The 5,409-nt window shown below is 32.8% G+C and overlaps 1 long non-coding RNA gene across 1 annotated transcript; it reads right to left on the bottom strand.

The window, feature by feature from the left end:
• Positions 1–927: 927 nt before the first annotated feature.
• Positions 928–3,944, bottom strand: LOC131655577 (uncharacterized). The gene is made up of 3 exons (XR_009299824.1): positions 3,561–3,944; positions 2,435–2,663; positions 928–1,291 (listed from the first exon to the last, which is right to left on the bottom strand). It is a non-coding gene; the product is annotated as an uncharacterized LOC131655577 (long non-coding RNA).
• Between the last annotated feature and the right edge of the window lie 1,465 nt (positions 3,945–5,409).

The raw sequence follows: 5,409 nt of genomic DNA, 5'->3' as shown, positions 1-5,409 counted from the left end.
TTAACAGAGTAACTTCCTCTTCGAGACCAATGATGGTTGAAGCAAGTTTCTCTTTTTCTTGAAGGAGGGCACTTATATTTCTCTTGTGTTTCTCTCCTACCATGTTAGCTTCCTTCCACTAACTATACAAAAGTTTGTATGTTTCAACTAACTCTTCATCAGTGATTTCTTCATCATTAGAATCACTACTAGAATCATATTTTCCACTAATATCCATAATCTTATTAGTTATTTCTTCTTCACTCTCAACATCAGAATTACACTAAGTGATTGACATTCCTTTTTTCGGCTTCTTTAAAAGTGTAGGACATTCAACTTTAATATGGATAAAACCTTCACATTCATAACAATTAGCTCTTTTGCCTTTGTTTGGTTTGTTTTCATCTTTTCTCTTGCGCTAGGGACTAATGTTCTTGAAGTTATCTCACACTTTGTCTTCGACATTTGTCCTCCATCTTTTGTCCAGTTTCTTCGAGGATTTGTTAAACTTTCTATCAAGAAGAGCTATAGTATCGAATAGACTTTCTTCACTTTCACCTTGATCATCATCCTCTTTAGTGTTGGATACTGTCATACCTCAAATTTGTCCTATCATTCTCAATCCATCTGGCTTAAACTTCTAGAATCATCTGCATCAATTCATTCAATTAGGTCATGCACTTAACATACCATGCATCGCATTTTCCATAGCACAATCCTCAGGTCAAGGTTCGATAATTTTGGTTTTAATCGGTTCAGAGTGAATTTTCGAGAGAGAAGTTATCTAGTAATTATTCAGATTTATTTCTTATGCTTACTCATGGTGCGGACCATCTCTTTATTTGAGATTCATGATTGTCAAAATCATTACTTAATTCGGAGAATCGCTTGAATTTGAAGAAAAAGACAAAATTGAAATAAAAGAGAATATTTCATTCATTGGAAATTCAAGATACATTATGAATCACTTGGGATACAAGTCATTAGAAGGGACTACAAGGAAAGAGGAGAAAATTTACATTTTTGGGCATGTTTGACTTTTGGCCAAACAATTGACTTTTTGGTCAACTATTGACTTTCAATCAATTGTTCACCACCGACTCGTTTTATTATCCCTAATTTTTCTAGTCCTATCCCATAATGATTCAACCAAGTATTCATCACCATTCTTGAGAAAATGACTCATGTCATGTTTATGTTACATGCAAATTTCTAACAAAAAACCAACTTCTATCAAGCATTCTTTCCATACCTCTATCTCCACTTTTCGACATCGGTTCGAGCTCATTCTTTTGCCATGGGGTTCACCTTGCTACAAATAAGAAGACACATCAAATAGTCAGCAAGTATAATGAATCAAGGTCATCCAAAAGTTGCTTGAAAGTTAAGGATAAATTATGCATTTACACTTAAAAAAATTTTGGCATGGTAAGGTTTGTTTTTGTAACATTCCCCAATTTTGGCTCAAACAAAAAATAGAATTTAACCATCAACCAAAAATTCTTATTTCCAACAAAATAACTTCTCAAAAAAGGGCATTCAAAGGCATGACTTGATTCATAAAAATTCAAAGAAAAAAGCGGGGAATTCAAAGCAAAATTCAAGTTATTTAAGATGATATTTCAAGTCACCATTAGTCTTAGATTGAGACTTGATACTTATGCTAAACTCCAACATGTCTTGCCTTAAACTCCCTTTAACTACCTATTTATCCCTAAACCCATGCATTTACACATTTATCTTTAATTCTCCTAACTAACTTCAATTTCCTTAGAGTTTCCAAATTAACACAAAATCAAACCAATTTTTCATCAAACCTCCACCATTGATAACATTTGATCCAACGCTTAAGATTGGTGATCCGCAACTAAGCCTCTAATCAATTCCTAACCATTGATAAAGTGCTTGCTTGGATCATAATCCAATGATCCATAATCACCTACAAAAACTATATAAACATACAATTTTCGACAATTTTGATTTTTTAACCATTATTTACCATTTTCATACTTTCATTTTTCTTCACTCTCTCTCAATTTCTCACTACTTTCTTCATTCCTAATCATTACTAGAGTTCATCGCCATCACCATCTAGAATTTCAAATGGAGATTGTAGATTGGTAGAACTAAACCTCCATCCAAAATTCAATAAGAATCAACAATTTCACAAGTATTCACCATTCAACATCAAGCAAGTTCAACAATTCCATAATCAAGCATATTCAACTAATTCAAGTGTTCATCAAATTTAACAAGGTTCTCATTCAATCTTCATCAATTTCAAGCATTATTCAATAATTCATCAACAATTTCACAAGCAATTTCAATAATTCAAGATTCATCAAAGTTTCACCAATTCTTCAAGTTCGTAATTCCTATGTTCATCATATTCCAACAATCATCTTCTATTATCATCAAGTTAATTCAAGCTTGTAAGGATTGTTGAAAAGATTACCTCTTGAAGTTTTCCGGGTTTCTCGTCATTAACATTGTCCGTAAAATTTCAACAATAACCGAAGCAAATCTCTGCTCCGTCGATAAGCCTCGAAGTCTTTTATTCCATGTCATTAATCATGTTCTTGCTTGTGAGAATGTTTTTAGTTGGATATGTATGTGGTGTTGCTTGATTTATGCTACTGTTTTGGAAGAGCTTGTTTGAAAAAGCATTTTTTTTACTTCATGAACTAACATTCAAGTAGCAAGAAAATTAACATAACATAAACTTTCCCTATAATCTAACATAGATTTGCATAGTGCTAACATATAGTTGCATTTAGAATAGAAATAGCATAGCATTTAAGCATAGAAGCATAAAAGTTACTTCTTCACATAAGCATTTTTCTCCACTTCATGAGTCAAATTCAAATAACATGATAATTTGAAGTAATGCGGATATTTTTCAAGATTAACCTAACATTGCATTGACATAGTTTGTTTCAGCTTTAAAAAAATAGAATTTTTTTTTGTATTTTTAAAAATAGATTTTTTAAACATGTTTTTCAAAATATTATAAGTTCTTTTATATTCGTTTTTTTCTAAAATGAAACACTTAATTTGACATCCTATAACTTAGTCAAAATCATAATTTTTTCAAAAAGTTGTATTTCAAAAATGATTTTTATGAAAATCTATTTGAAATAGCTTCAAAATTAAGTGATTTTTTGAAATTTTGATATCTAATTTTTTTCCCATAAATAGATGAAATACCTAAAATCAAATTTTAAGAATAATTATTCAAACAGATTTTTCATTTAAAGCTTTTATAAAAAATTTCTTTGTAAAAAAAATTTTCGCAAAATTTGGTAACACTATAAAAATCATTTTTAAAAAAAAGTCAAAACAAACGGGCCCAATGTTGCTTTTAGATGCATAGAACACAAACAGCTTAGAAAATCACTTTTTTGCATAAAACTCATTTCGACATGAACACACCAAAACCCACCATTCTTGAAAATTCGAAAACTAAGCAAACATCAAAATTAATGAATACTAAGCATAGATTCTAGTTACCCATTCAATTATATTCACGATAGACTCTTGAATCATCAATTTTGGCTATTATTTGCACAATTTCAAGTTACCTCAAAAAGCTTGAAACTCATAAATGGAAGAATGGTTGGAGAAGATGAAGATAGAAAAAGCTTGAACAACACCACCACCATGGGGGCCTACGCCGCCGTCACTGCTGGATGGCCGGCCGGCCAGCCCCCCAGCGCCACCACTTTGTCCGCCCCTTTGGGGCTGCACCATCTTGGTGCTCTTCTTCCATCGCTAGCGTGAAAGGGAGGAAAGAAAGGAATTGGACCGGTCTGGTCCGTTTCAATCCGGTCGGCCGGTCCGGTTCAGGGGTCCCCTGTTGTTCTTTATTTCATTTCTTATTTTTCTTTTATTTTGTTTCTTTCTACACCTATCATTTTACTACTTTTCTGCACAACTAATAGCAAACATTCGGCCAAACTTAATGCTTTTATTTCCTGCAGCCTAATAACTCTTTTGCTTTCTACACCATAATAATGCATAATAATTCCTTTAATCATTTTAGGACTTTTATCTAGACTAATTTTAGGACTAAAAGTAATCTTTAAACTTAGAAGTTATTTTTAGAGTAAAAATTAGGGCTTTTACTCCACTTTTGATACATGGTTTATCTTAATTTTTATGATTATTGTTGGGACGTTTTGCTTGATTTTTCTTGCTAAAAAGTACATAATAAATTCACCTATAATTTTGTATGCTCCCTTTAGGCTTTTTTTTTGTTGAACTAATTAAGTTTTATTTACTTGATTAATTAAATTAAAAAATTATTATTTTGTCCATAAACCAAAAATAATGCATGTTCATTTAGGATTTCCTCCACTCAAATTTCAAAAATTAGGCACCTCATCTTTACATGTCAACAATTAACTTCCCCACATTTGCATCTTTGCATTTTCTTTTATCTTTTATCCATGAAAACAAAAATCTCTTTATGCAGATAAAATCTAAAAATACTTAAAATCACGAGACAAATCATATGCCACGAGTCTTAAGCAGTGGGAAAGAACGAGAAGATGCATTCCTAACCTTGTTATGAATACTTTTGCGCGTGGGACATTTGACCCAGTCATGCAAAGTATTCGCTCCTACTCATAAACTTTAGTACGATTCGACTCACAAACAATTTTGCAAATAAAGGTGGATGAAGAACTAGTGGTGCTTTCTTCTTGATTCCCTATATAGCTACGTGCCCCCTACATAGGGGGCCATTTAGCTATACAGCTCCTAACAATCAACCTTCAACCAATCAAACGTGACACCTTGAATTAGGGCTTTTTCACTTAAAAACCTTTCCAAAAATAGTGTGTTATTTGTGTTTTACCGCAACACAGGTGACACATAATCTCCACACAACGAGCAGCAACGCCTAATGCTAAAATGTGAATGTTAACACCGTCCACTAAAATGTGTGTTATTTGCGTTCTAGACGGGCTACATAGCTCTGACTTCTTCATTGCATTGTGAGGATACGTAGGCATGAGGTTTAAACACCGAGGCGAGCTCACAACTTTAAAAACTTATTTTCCCCCTTCTTAGCAAGTAAACCCTTAGATAACAACACCATTAGAATCAAACAAACAAACGAAGTGGATCTCGTTGAGTACAACAGATGTGAGGGGTGTTAATACCTTCCCTTTACATAACTGACGTTCGTACCCGAATTTGGTTGCGAGACCATTTTCTTTCACTTTTAGGGGTTTTTCTCGATACTTTCAATTTCCTTTAGAATAAATAAAGTTTGATGGAGACTCTGTAATTTTTTTGCGGCACAACAGATACAAAGGCTATACTTTTGTTCTTCTTTTCAGACCTATCATTTATAGTCATCTCAAAGGTTTGTAGAGAACCAATGAGTTCATCAACTTTAATGTTGCTTGAGTCTTGTGCTTCTTC

This window comes from Vicia villosa, linkage group LG3 (assembly GCF_029867415.1).
Source record: "Vicia villosa cultivar HV-30 ecotype Madison, WI linkage group LG3, Vvil1.0, whole genome shotgun sequence".
Lineage (NCBI taxonomy): Eukaryota > Viridiplantae > Streptophyta > Magnoliopsida > Fabales > Fabaceae > Vicia > Vicia villosa.
The sequence above is the reverse complement of the archived record's forward strand: the minus strand, read 5'-3'. Positions and strand labels throughout refer to the sequence as shown.